Source organism: Dermacentor albipictus, chromosome 4 (genome assembly GCF_038994185.2).
Source record: "Dermacentor albipictus isolate Rhodes 1998 colony chromosome 4, USDA_Dalb.pri_finalv2, whole genome shotgun sequence".
NCBI lineage: Eukaryota > Metazoa > Arthropoda > Arachnida > Ixodida > Ixodidae > Dermacentor > Dermacentor albipictus.
In genome coordinates this window covers 14,148,731-14,163,302 of record NC_091824.1, presented here as the reverse complement: position 1 = coordinate 14,163,302, position 14,572 = coordinate 14,148,731, and the positions used below count along the sequence as shown (strand labels likewise).

The 14,572-nt window shown below is 48.3% G+C and overlaps 1 protein-coding gene and 1 non-coding gene across 3 annotated transcripts in view; both read right to left on the bottom strand.

The window, feature by feature from the left end:
* LOC135917152 (cell adhesion molecule Dscam1-like) overlaps nt 1-14,572 on the bottom strand; it is a 1,023,231-nt gene that overhangs the window by 770,848 nt on the left and 237,811 nt on the right. The gene's annotated exons all lie outside the window — the stretch shown is intronic.
* Nucleotides 4,542-4,613, bottom strand: TRNAI-AAU (transfer RNA isoleucine (anticodon AAU)). Its single transcript has one exon. It is a non-coding gene; the product is annotated as a tRNA-Ile (tRNA).

Genomic DNA, 14,572 nt, shown 5'->3' with positions numbered 1-14,572 from the left:
TCTCCTCTTAAGGCTGTGGCAGAATATTTAATCAAGAGGGCTCAGTGCAGTCTGGAGGCATGCCAGCGACACAAGGATTCTCTGGAGCACATGCTGGTATGAAGTTATGCAAGAGTAAGGCTACGCATTCACCTGCGCCAGCTCGAAGCTGGGAGAATTAGTGGGCATGGAAGCAGGACATGCGCTGCAGTTAATTTGCAGTGAGTTGCAGCGCTTGTTGTTTTTAAAATTCTTACTGTTCCCGACCAAATAATTAAGCTATCACATCAGTAGGTGCTATCTATTGAATGAACTTCTTCTCAGTGTTGAGAAGCCACATGGCCACTTTATTTTAGCAGCATGGATGACCGGTTTATAGCAATTACCAGTTGACAATATATTCATGCAGAAAATATGCTAAACAGGGCTTTATAGTCAATTACTACGTGAGAATCATGATTTAGTGCTATATAAGCCACATGTAAGGCACCAAATAATCCGGTTCGCATTCAATATTTCGTTTACCCTCATTTGCATATTTACAGTAAGGTAAAAAAAATCAAAACAAAATTAAGAATAACTATGGGAGCACTGCTAAACAGAATACGGCCACAAAATAAAACGTTCAATGAAAGCGCATGCTATATACTATAGCTAAACAAATCATGCGCCAGAAATGGTTCATTTCGTAGTATCAGTGTGTAATATCCCACAGAACAAATATAAATTAAGTTTCGAACTACAATGAAGCAATAAAAGCGGCCCGGCTCTGTAGTTATCTCGTTCGACTGCTGATCCTGAGGACGTGGGAGCCACCCAGCCGCGGCGGCCGTGTTTCTATAGAGATTAAACGCATGCTGCTGTGTACTAGTTCGGTATTGGTGCATGGAAATAAAACTTCAGGTGGTCGAAATTTCCGATGCCCTCTATTACGGATCTATCACACCTCATGCTACGAAATTACAAAGAAAGGCCGTGGATGTGATATTGGTTGAAAGATGCGACGTTAAAAAATTCGCAAATGTCAGCACAGGCAACACAAACACAAATTAAAAGCTGCCACATTCACTGCAGTTTCTGTGACCCCGAAACAACCATTCAACGTTGGTAGAACATCACTTACACATGGCCTCGTTTCAACCGCAGAGTGGTTATTTGACTATTACGATCATTGCTTTCTACTCAGCGTTGCAGCATTCCGCAGGTAAATGGGCTAACTGATGACTGATTCGAAAACGAGATTTGGAAGTAGGGTGTGCGATGTCAATTATTCTTTTGTCCCGTGGCGGCAAGCGGTTTGTTAAACAAATGCGGGTTTCAGCTGGCAGCCAAACGGTCTTTACGCTTTGGTTAAAGGCACGAAACTCACACACAGACACAGCGAAAGACGGCGCGAATCGTGCCTGCATATGTGTAGTGCCTTTAACCAAGGTGAACAGTCACCAGCTAGCCCAACAAGACCTTCTTTTAAGGTCAGCGCGGCTGGCGTGGACGGCAGTTTTCAGCTGCCAGCAAGTCCAGTTGGAAGTTCCGCGTTAAAAATAAAAATGACACAATATTAAATTGATACCTTGACACTGCTGATGCGAAAATTTCGTGTTCTCGACATATCATTAAAGCAGCACACGCTATCAAAGCGAACTGTACATGCAGGTGCGCGACGCCCGTTGACTGCCTACGGAGCGGGCATCATAATGGCGGACGCCGTAGCAGACGACGCGGTTGTCTTCACCCTCCACGGCGGCGGAAGGGAGGGCGCCCATCGAGGCATCCTAGACGGTGAGGAGTGATGCGCGGTACCACGAGGAGAGTGTGTGCGTGTGCGTGCGTGCGTGGGGGCTGTTGCTCGTTGAAGCAAGCTGAAGGAGCCGCACCAGCTCCATCGGATCGCTGCGGACACCGATGGTGGACGGGGCCCTATGACATCACGCCAACAGCCCGGCTATCTGCAGTCGCTGACGCCGTGCGAACGCCCTGCAGCCGCCGTTTTGGATGCCCATTCATCCTACGGCGGCGTGGCCAGCTGGCCTGGCAGTGTCCTGCCCCATCCAGCTGGAGTTTTGGCCACCACCACCATGAAAGCGGTACTCATCGTGCTCGCCGGCAACTCCGATGGAACAACGGTGAGCCCGTTCCTGTGTTACGTGGCCGGCAATCAAGCGCGTACGCTCGCAACTCCCGCGACTTCGGCCACCGCCCAAGCCACAGAACTTTACGCACCGCACTCTCTCTTCGCACACTGGACATTGTCCCGCGCTAGCAACAGATCCTTGTGTTAATATTTCTCCCCTCCCCCCTTTGCGGCATCATTTTCTTGTATTTTAGAGTGTATTATGTTTTATTTATCATTTTCCCACTGTCCTTGTATGTTTTTATGTATGTATAGTGCTCGCTGGGCTGAGGTAGCAATTAGGTAGTGCATGAAAGGCTCAGTTGTCTTTGGTGCATTAGCCCCTACCAGCTTCTTCGCCAGACTGGTAGGGGGGCAATTAAGGAGAGGAGAATGTGGGGATTTGGGAAATTCGACGCGCCAATGCGTGGGCGCATTTTACGCACGTTCTGCAATCCTTAAGCCACATCGTCCTCGCTCCGAACCAGTTTTCAGCGGTGGCGCTCCACTCGCAGTGGTTCGCGGTGACGGCGCAGCTAGTGACGTCACGGAGCGGTTCCTGGTGGCTACTGCCGTGACGGTAGCGGCTCTTTTTCTCCTTGGGACAGCGCCCGGTACGTACATGCTTTCTCTCGTCCGCCGACACCTTTGTGACTAGGACTGAGCCCACGCACGGTGCCTTTGCCCGTTCGGGGAGCGCGTACCTCGTGTTGATCCTATCCCGATGCTAAGCCGAAGAACGGGCGCCTAGTGCTCGCGCGAGGTCGTACCACGCCGAGCCGCACTTATCGGAGGCCCAAGCCGAAGGAGATTGCCTGATCTCTAGCGATTAGCTCATCGGTTATCGCGAGAGCAAGTAGCATAGCCACCAGGACTTTTCCCAGCGGCGTGTCCCAGCTTGAGCCTGTGCTCTCGCAGCGACGTGCTATAGGCGCCCCTAACTGTATTTTTCGCCCTTGGTGGGGACCCCTTTGCGTCGCCGCCGTCCCGGGACGGGGCGCTCGTGCAGTGTTGGGTGCCGTTGGAGACAATAAACGGTTTCCGTCAACTTAGGGCAATACTGTGTTTTTGCGTGCGTCGCTCGGTAGCCCCTTGTGGCCTGAGCTTGCGCGCGCCGCCGCGCTAGAGGCTGACGGCTGACGCGGCCCTGTGCACGTTGTGGCGCCCCATTACAGCTCCTGTGCGTTCGGAGGCGCGTTTGTGCAACACCCTCGACTACTTGGCAGCACTCAATAAACGCAGCGGACTATGGCAGCGATAGAGACTGCTCACATTATGACCTGAGCGAACCATCCTATAACGATTCTTTTGACCGAATGCTTGATCAGCGCCCACGCTGCGTTCGTTCTCGCCGATCAGGCACTGCCTATGACTTACAAGGCGAAAATATTTGTTACTGACCACGCAACGCCGCGGCCGAACATTGTCATCAGCACACCGAAGTTGGCCTTGTGCTAGTGTGCTACAGCTGTGGCATATCAGATCACACAGCCAGATATTTTAACCAAACGCGGACTATTGGGCTATGGGCAGTCGATGCCGTCTACGTGGCACAGTGGTCGCATCTTGGGAACACGATGGCCAGGGAACTCCGTTCGAGGAGGCCACTTCCGAGAAGACAGACCACGTGAGTTTACCCTAGGAAGCTACTTTGGAGAATGAAGAACCCGCAACCGCTCGCCTGCTTCCGATCGCACTCTGTCACCACCCCCCGCTTTCCGAGCTAGCGAGCACCATCTCCCCGGTGGCGCATCACGTCAACTCGACGGCGCCACTTCACGTCAATCATGTTGGGAAACTAGCCAGCGCGGCCGACGGAGGTGAGATCACTGGAAAACCTTTGCTGTCGACTGATGCATCTCCAAATACTTTTATGCTGAAGGATAGAGTTTGTGCATATATTGACGATGTCTCCACCCTGCTTTAGTTGGCAGAGGCGCAAATGTTGCCGTCATGAGTCTGCTGTTTAAAAGTCTTCTGGGATGCAGGGTAATGTTTCGTTGGAACCAGAGCAATAGTTTTCGTGGAATGAGTGGTGACTGGTTACACCCGGTTGGTGTTTTCAATGTGGATGTGTCCTTGAGCGGTAGAGATTTAACACTGAGTTTACTATCCTCCCTCGTCCCACTCACGACGTCGTTCTTAAGGGATCGACTTTTTGTAATTGTGTGGTGCCAATGTTGACTGCCCAACGGGCGAGCTCAGTGGGGGTCGGAGTGTTGCTTCCGTGATCTTGGAAGACTCACCCAGTGAAGAAAGTGTGTTTTTTGTTTGCGAGGACACGGCTGTGCCCGCTCATTTGCGATCCGTCTTTCTGTTGTTTCTTCAACTTGCAAGCCGTTTGATGCTGCAGTAAATCCTGTACATGAACAACACATGGGGAATAATTGGTACACACTGACTGAATTAAGGAAATGTTATATTAATCAAAATGAAATTGGCTGAAAAAACTTGCCGCAGGTGGGGAGCGATCCCACGTCTTCGCATTATTCGTGCGATGCTCTACCGATTGGGCTACCGCGGCGCCGTTTTCCAGTCCACTTTCTGCGGTATTTATATGTTTCTACTAGAACTATCGCTGGGAGTGTTAGCCAGCGGCACCACTGACAAACTTGGCGGTGGATGTAAAACAACCCTTCTGCCGCCGGCGTCACAAGTATGTGCTCTTTTCGGGCGAAGGCAACGGGTCAATAAGCCCACACATGCTACCTGAAGGCAAGAATTCCTACAAGTAGCATGCGTGGCCCATTTATGCAATTGATGTTGAACCTTCTCAGACTGAAATATGAAAAGTGCGAAACAATAACAAGACATCGGGCCACGCATGAGGCTGCATTTCTACCAGAAAACTCACTTTTCTGCAAAGATTTCGCCACCAGTGTTTCATGGTAAGCATTACGGGTACTTATAAGTTGCAGTTGCCCAGAAGCATAAGGAGCAGTCAGGGATCTTTGAATGCTATAGCATTCCACTCTTAAAGGTGAAGCTTAAGCGTCCTCCAATTTTGTTTACCGAGTTTGGCGCCGCTATTGTGTCGCCTGCCTCCTTCGCACGGCAGATCTGTGGTAATGTAACGCCGCCTCACTTTAAAGGGACACTAAAGCGAAACAACACAATAAATCAGTTGTGACTAATAAATCATTGTTTGAGAACCCTGCAGGCAGTCATTTCAAAATAATAGTTTGATTATTAGATGAGAAAAAGAAGGTCAAAGTATCATTATATGAATTTCGCGCCGAACCCCTGACGCCGGCACGTCAGTGTGACGTCAGGGATTCCAAAGTATGTTTTCGCATTTGGGTCGCGTCGGCTGACTAAAGGTTCCCGACACTTGGCATGTTTAATATTTGGTTTCTTTAGAAGATGATGTAGGCAATCTGTACCGCTACATAATTAGGTAGGCCCTAGAATATGCCATTAAAATTCACGACTTCAGAGCGACACAGTGCGGGAACACACTGTGTCGCTTCACACTTCACACGGGAACACACTTCACACTTCACAGTGCGGGAACTTCAAGGAAGCGTCGCCACCTATCTCTTGTTCTTGCGGTTTTTCTGGTTTCATCATCATCATCATCAGCCTGGTTACGCCCACTGTCGGGCAAAGGCCTCTCCCATACTTCTCCAACTACCCCGGTCATGTACTAATTGTGGCCATGTCGTCCCTGCCAACTTCTTAATCTCATCCTCCCACCTAACCTTCTGCCGTCCCCTGCTACGCTTCCCGTCCCTTGGAATCCAGTCCGTAACCCTTAATGACAATCGGTTATCTTCCCTCCTCATTACAAGTCCTGCCCATGCCCATTTCTTTTTCTTGATTTCAACTAAGATGTCATTACCTCGAGTTTGTTCCCTCATCCAATCTGCTCTTTTCTTATCTCTTAACGTTACACCTATCATTCTTTCCATAGCGCGTTGCGTTGTCCTCAACTTAAGTAGAACCCTTTTCGTAAGCCTCCAGAGTTCTGCCCATACGTGTGTACTGGTAAGACATAGCTGTTATACACTTTTCTCTTGAGGAATAATGGCAATTTGCTGTTCATGATCTCAGAATGCCTGCCAAACGCACCCCAGCCCATTCTTATTCTTCTGATTATTTCAGTGTCATTATCCGGATCCGCGGTCACTACCTGCCATAAGTAGATATATTCCCTTACCACTTCCAGTGCCTCGCTACCTATCGTAAACTGCTGTTGTCCTCCGAGACTGCTAAACATGACTTTAGTTTTCTGCAGATTAATTTTTAGACACACTCTTCTGCTTTGTCTCTCCAGGTCACTGAGCATGCATTGCAATTGGTCCCCTGAGTTACTAAGCAGGGCAACATAATCAGCGAATCGCAAGTTACTAAGGTATTCTCCATTAACTCTTATCTTATCTTATCTTTTCTGGTTTACCAAGCATTTTATCGTGGTAAGAGTGTTTTTTTTTTTGGTGTCATAGATAGGTAATTTACTGATGCAGAAGAAATCATTTTTCTCTTCAGTGCCTCTTGAAACGATGACGATCCCTGTGTTCATCGCACCGAGCACTGGCTGCATATCTGGTGGGCTTAGCATTGCTCCTAGCTTGGTACGGCTTCACGACGGCGCAGCATTGATCGCTGTACTTAAGCCTAGTTCTTCGCCAGCTGTGCTTTCTCAGGGCAACGCTGCGTCATGATTTAATGACACTGACCTTCTTTCACTAGTGCACCTTCACACCAAATCACCATATTTGTCTACCAGAACTGATGATCATGCCGCGATCGCTCCTTTAACGGCTGCGATAAATCCCGATCCGACTACTGTGCAGATAGAATACCCTTTTGGCCTACTACAAAGATACAGCGCTTTATTTGATGTTCACTCCAAGCTCCTGGGGCGTACTTCCGCGACAGTGCATCACATCGAAACCGAACGCAGTAGATTGTACGCCACCGCCCATGCCATGTGTCTTTCGCAGAGCGGAAAATCATTGGGGAGAACGTTGATGTCCCAGTACCTCCACAACTTATGAGACAACATTTAGCCATCAGAATCTTCTTGATTGTTCCGAACGAGAGCCCCATGACAAAGTCACAAAACTGTGATGAGTATGTACAGATGAGAAGATGAAGCGTATGAATAATGCTCTATTTTCATCGCAGACACCATCAATCACTGTCATTTTTTTATACTTGTATTTGACGCACTTCAGAGCGAATAAATTTTAGGCCCTTTCACAGCCACATTGCACCATATGTATATTTTCCACCTTTTAGCGAACATTTTTAGACCACTATGCAGCCGTGTATCATACTCCTCACAATCAACACTCACATATCATTGACAAGCACGGATCATCAACTTGGTGCTCTTTGGCCACATCTGGCCCTTGCGCCAACAAACTCTACAAATCAATCAATCAATCAATCAATAATGCTCACGCTAAATTTATTGACACGTGTACTTGGTTATTTTTCTAGGGTGACCGCGTTTTACGGTCTAACAAATGCTATCGCTGAGTGCAGAAAGCACCTGTACGTATTGGAACTTTCTCGAATGTCATCAATGGTTCTATCGACTGTCTGGTGTCACCGAAATTTGTGTAATCTGATTGTATCTATCCGTGACGCGAATTGTTTGGTTTCTTCTGGAAGACACGCGGGCACCAGCGAATATTCTGGAACAATCGATGACTCAGGTACAAAAGCCGACGCGCTAGCCCCACAGATGAGAATTCGATGTTCGCCATCTGTGTTCACCGCTATCGTTGTGCTTTGAGTGTAACTTGATTTTCTGAGCACTGGTTTCGCCAATAAAAAGTGAGTTTCGTGGTTCACAGTTTTGCCGTTATTTCCGTCATCTCGCTACAACATTACATTTGGTGGAAGTGCTGGTGGTGGTGGTGACATTGGTGGAAGTAGAAGAGCATGATATTCATCTTAGACATTCCAGGTTTGAATTTATTCTAGCCGAAATAATACTTAAAAGGAACAGAGGTAAGACGCTAAGCATTATCTGTTTGAATATTTACAGCAGTCCTAACGACATGAGACAGAGGTTTAGAGCACTCTTCAACAAGGTGCTTTCGGTTGCCAAAAACTCCGCGCTCATTATTGGAGGGGACTTTGATGCTCCCTATCACAAATGGGAATACACTTGAAACACAAAGAAGGGAGAGGAGCTATGCAGTCTTGCCATGGATCTGGGGTTATGCTTGGCTACTGATCCGGCGTATCCCACCCGTTGTGGCACATCCACAAGCAGGGACTCCACACCAGATCTTACTTTTGTAAACAACTCCAGAGGAGCCAATTGAGAAATTTCAAACATGGATGTCGGAAGCGATCATTATATCATGCTCATAACCATACGCACACCGAGACAGGAAACTAGAATCTTCAAATTCACTGATTGGGAGCAGTTCAGGAAAATCAGGGTGAGCAGAAGGAAAGTGGGGCCTCTAGATGCGAAGCAGGATTACCTTCAGGTCAGTGGGTCATCCAGCTCAGAGAGGGCGTCAAAGAGGCCACTAAAGAAATCAGGACAGCGGAAAATATTGAGGCTATGGACAGCAGGCTGGCGCATCTGACTGAGGCCAAACAGTCTATATTACAGAGATGGCAAACGCAGAGGCTTAACAGAAGGCTAAGGAAAAAAATGCGCAATTGCGCAACAGAGAAATTGATGATCACTCGAAGACCCTCGTGAAGCAACAGTGGGATGAGATCTGTAATTCGGCTGATGGTAGACTCAAACATGGAGGTAGCTGGAACCTCCTCAAGCACTTGCTCAACGAGAATGAAACAAGGACAAGCAAGAGAACAATTATATTTAAGTTGGTTCATCATGAAAGCCAAGATAAAACAGAGAAGGATATCATGGATAGTCTCGCAGCCAAATATATCCCACTTAAACAACTAAACGAAGAAGACGACAGCCCCGAATATACGGGAGGCATATGTAAAGAACTTGACCGGGACTTAACTGAGAGTGAAGTGAGGGCAGCTCTTCTCAGTCTTAATAATAGATCGGCGGCTGGACCTGACGGAAAAACTAACAAGATATTAAGAAATCTGGATGATGAATCATTTTCTTATCTAACTGAAAATTTCAATGAATGTTGGAGAAAAGGGGTATACTCAGAGGAATGGAGGGAGGCCAATACAATCCTCACACCAAAGCGAGGAAAACAACTCACTCTGGACAACCTCCGTCCTACTTCCTTAACGTAATGCCCAGGCAAAGCTGTGGAACATGTCATCCTAAATCGACTCACTAAATATGTTAAGCAGAACGGCATCCTCCCACACAACTTGATCGGCTTTCGTCCCAGGCTGTCAACTCACGATGCTATGCTGCTGATCAAACACCAACTTATACAGGCCAGTCCAGCGCATACGAAAGCTCTTTTGCGATTGGATGTGGAAAAAGCTTTTGATCGTATAAAGCATACGGCAATACTTGGCGTCCTCTCGGAGATGGGGCTAGGTAAGAGACTTTTTTACATGATTAAGGACTTTCTTAGAAATCGAACTGCACAACTCATGCTGGGTGAGCTTAAATTAGAAGCTAAGAATTTCGGAAATAGGGGCACTCCACAAGGGGCTGTGCTCGCACCCATTTTTACCAAGGACACCATGGTGGCGGAACAAGTGGCAATTGCTCTAGCCATCAGGAGTAATAAGTGGGCCTGCATTTACAGTGATTCGAAAGCCGCTCTAAAGTGTTTTGATAAAGCATACGTAGCTGGTGTTGCAGCTAAGCTTTTTGAAAACATTGGGATTATGAGAACTGAAATCTGATGGTTTCCTGCGCATATGGGGAAAGTGGGCGAGACTCAGATAAACCTCAATGAGGTTGCTCGAGACTTGGCATGAGGATTTGCTAACCATGAAAGTCACAACCCAGCCGTTCACCATGAAGCCAGGGAATCTAGAGATCATTTAATAACATTCAATGACATTACCAAACACTACTATTTACGACGCAGGCAATTGCCATTGCCACATTCAAAACTGAACAGGGCTCAGGTAGTCTCACTGCGCTTATTGCAAACAGGTACATATCCCACACCATACACTATTAATAAAATATATCCAGAGGGAGATTAAGATCGACTACAACGATTGTAATGGCATCATTGGAATCAGACATATGGTGGCAGGGTGTCCCGCGACTCTCTCTAACCTCGTCGAAGAATCGACACAGCGGGAGAAAAGGATTCAAAGCCCATTGTTTCAGGACCAACTAAGGGCCGCCCAGAGGGCCCATGATGTCGCTGAAACGCTTGGCCTGACAGTGCCAACGTGGGAGCAGCCCGCCTTGCCTTAAGAAACCAAGCCTCCGGACCTCATTACAATAAATGTTTTCACGCACACACCGGACGCCCCCGTCAAGCTCACGCACTGAAGACAACACCAGCGTCGCCTCGTACCATCGAGCAAGTCTCAGACTACAAAACCTGACTCCGGACCACGGACTTCGACCTGAGACGAACTTAAAGACAGTGACCAAGTCAGCAACCACAAGAGCCGCCCCAGCGTCACCCATCATGCCGCAAAAGCCCACGCAGCCACCGGCATTGCACGGATCATCGTTTGAAGACCCGAAAAGCTGGCTCGAAACCTATGAAAGTGTTGCTACACATAGCAACTGAAACAACCACGACAAACTACGTCATGTCTTCTTCTCATTGGAAGATGCCGCCAGCACGTTGTTCGAGAATCGAGAAATCTCCTTAACAACGTGGAAACGTTTTTGCTGTGGCATCCTGCAGGCCTTCACGAGTATCGTGCGCAAAAAGCAAGCGAGCTCCCCGGAAATGTTCGAGGAGAAAGAAGTCCCCTTCCTGATGCAGGGCGTAATGCAAGAACTTTTCACCGGACTGATCCGCAACACCCGAAAGACCGTAGTTGAGTTTTCACCAGACGCTACAATTGAGAAGACTCCGGAAATGGGTACCTGCCAATACAGCCGCCTAGTTCTTTCGCCAGAGAGCGAAATTCAAGCTAGCTCCTTGAGACCATTATAACCGTTGTATGCGAACAACTGCGCAGGATGTTCCCTTCGACGCAGCCTCAAGTAGCACCCATTGCTGGCATCGTCCGAAAGGAGATTCAGCAGTCACTTGGAGTCCCCGCATCTCCATGGCGTCAGCTGGAAGCGATGGCCTACGCCACCGTAGCCCGCCGTCACGCTCCGTCTACGCGCCCGCGCCGGGACACGGTAACGCCGCAGTTCCGCCGTTCGTCGCCGAGCTGCCAGCTCGCCCTCCCGTCTCTCAGTGCGGCCACCCAAGGAAGACAGATGTACGGCAGGCTCCGAACTACCGCCTACTCTGCTACCATTGCGGAGAAGCGGGCCACGTCTACCGCAGGTGCCTATACCGTGGCTTGGGACTGCGAGGCTTCACCATCAACGCGCAGCGTTCACAGCTTTTCGAATGGTCTCGTGATATCGCCGACTACATCGCAACAACACACTGGAGGCCCCGACATTCTTGGCGTACGCCGTCACCAGAACGCTACCTGTCACTGCAGTGCCGAGCGTACGCAGGACCAGTCCGTGGCCGTTTCGGCAGCCCATATCCGGAAAACTAAAAGCAGCCACCAATGGTGGTGTGGTGGCTGTACGTCGGAATATCGAAGATCGTCCGCCGATGACGGCGATATTTCCACATATATCTCAATGAAGTAGCAGCGACAGGCCGCCGTGCCGACGAAGCCTCGAAGCCAAAGAAATGCCGAGGAAAGAAGGCCTAACGACGAGACAGACCAGTTACAGAACAACGCGATGCAAGCATTATGTGACGCCGTGACCCAACTGCAATACAATATGGAGAACCGACAACGTCGATATGCTTCTCGACGGCCACAATGTCACTGCTCTAGTAGAAACAGTAGCCAACTAATCTGCCATCAGTGCGGCGTTCGCCGCCAAGCTGAAGAAAGTCGAGACATGAGACGGCTCTGACATTTGTATAGCTGGAGGACACCAAATACGAGCGACTGGAGTCTGCACAGAAAGAGGTACATTGCATGACCGGGCTTACACTGTGGCCTGTGTTAACATTTAAGAGTGCTCGCGCGACGTAATCCTCGGCATACACTTTCTGAATCAACACGGGGCAGTCATGGACCTATAGAGGAACACTATAACGCTGTGCACAGACCAAGCGATACCGCCGAAGAGAGCATCCAGTCAGCGTGCCTTGAGAATGCTTGAAAACCAAGTCAGCATCCCGCCTTGCTCATGCATTGTCATTTCACCAGCACCAAAACACCAGAAGCCATAGAAGGAGTGAAATTTCCGCCGCAAGAGGGATCGCGCGACTGCACGGAGGAAAAACGAAAGTGATGCTGCGAACCTTCAGCCAGCATTTCAAGCACATCAACGAGGAAACAAAGACTGCATACATCAAGGTAATTGGTAAACTCAGCAATGCCTTTGTCCTATCGGATTCTGTCGCATGTACCTCAACGACCTTAATTCCCAAGCTTTCTTCGAAATAAATTTAAGCTTCCCCATGAGTAAGCAACAATGGCTCGAAAGTATTCTTCGATAATACTGCCTCATACGCCATGTTTGGCGACAATTCATAGACTGCTTTTCGACCTCATCAAGGATTCGACAGATGCATGTGGCGAAGCGTTGCATAATAAACGACTAGTGCGCTCGACCGCTCTGCTGGAGCCCTTTCTCAGTTTTGACTCGAAGACGTGAAGCTATAAAGCAACAATTCGATGAAATGCTGCGCGACATCGCCGTCGAAACCGTCAAAGCCGTCGAAAAACCCGGGGGCATCTCCTGTAGTCTGGGTGAAGGAAAATGACAGAACCCTATGTTTCTGCGTCGATTATTGTTGACTGAACAAGATTACAAAGAAGGATGTACACCCCTTTCCATGGATAGAGGGCGCTTTGGATCAGCTCTGCTACGCTGAATACTTCTCGTCGATGGATCTCAAGACAGGCTACAGGCAAATAGAAGTCGGCGAGAGTGATCGGGAAAGGACCGCCTTCATTACATCGGACGGCCTCTATGAGTTCAAGGTTCATGCTATTCGGACTGAGCTCGGCGCCGGCAATGTTCCAGCCCGTGATGGACAGGGTGGTAGCAGGGTTGAAGTGGCACACCTGTCTCGTGTACTTAGATGACGTCATCATCACCGGTAATTTCGTCGATCACCTTAGGTGGCTTTGGACGGTACCAGAGGCCATGAAGTCATCATGGCTCACTCTGAAGCTGAAAAACTGCCACTCCGCTTACTACAAGTGTTTGTTCCAAGCTATTACACTGGGAAGGCTTAGGAGTGACGATCAACGGCGAATATCTCAGCAACCTTCTATTTTCAGATGACATTGTCCTGTTCAGCAGCACTGAGGACGAGTTACAACAAATGATTGAGGACCTTAAAAGAGAGTACAATAGTGGGGTCGAAGATTATTGTGTAAAAGACAAAAATAATGATCAGTAGCCGGACAAGGACACCAGAGTTCAGGTTCGTCAGCCAGCCTCTGGAGTCTGTGAAGGAGTACGTCTGCATAGGTCAATTACTCACAGTGGACACTGATTATGAGAAGAAAATTTAAGGGAAAATAAAAATGCTTGGAGTGCATTCGGCAGACATTGCCAAATTCTGACTGGAAGTTTACCCTTATCACTAAAAAGAAAGGTGTACAATCAATGCAGTATACCGGTGCTGGCAAACAGGGCAGAAACTTGGAGACTGACAAAGAAGCTCGAAAACAAGTTAAGGACCGCGCAAAGAGCGATGGAACGAAGAATGTTAACCATAACGCCAACACATAGGAAGAGAGGGATGTGGATCAGAGAGCAAACGGGGATCGAGGATATTTTAATTGACAATGGGAGAAAGAAATGGAGCTGGGCAGGTCACATAATGCGTAGGTTATATAAGCGGTGGACCATCGGGGTTATAGAATGGGTGCCAATAGAAGGGAAGCGCAGTAGAGGAGGGAAGAAAACTAGGTGGGGGGTGACGAAATTAAAAAAATTTGCAGCCACCAACAGGAATAGCTTGGCACACGACACGGGTAATTGCAGATTACAGGGAGAGGCTTTCGTCCTGCAGCGAACATAAAATAGCCTGATGGTGATGATACAATCCAAAACAAGGTTTTCGTGGACTGACAGCGTACGCAACGTACCAACTGAGAAGGATGTTTAATTGAGGCACAATAACATTTTACACGAAGCTCAAAACAGCAATGTTCTGCAAATGCATCAGCATTGTTCGAGACACCATTTTCATCAACTAGACATACATCTTCAGTGTCCTTTCTAGAAGAGTGAAAACGCGCAAAGCTCCATAAATATTTTGAAGTGTGTATCCTGCTGGCATGAACATTTTCACTGGGGTCGTAATCATCAGAGCTTTAATTAAAATAACACTAATAATATGCAGCTTCATGAGAAAGGATGTGCATGAGCAATGCATAAGGTGGCCGGGCCGTCAAAAGGAAGCACGAGTGCATAGAGGTAAATTAAAAACC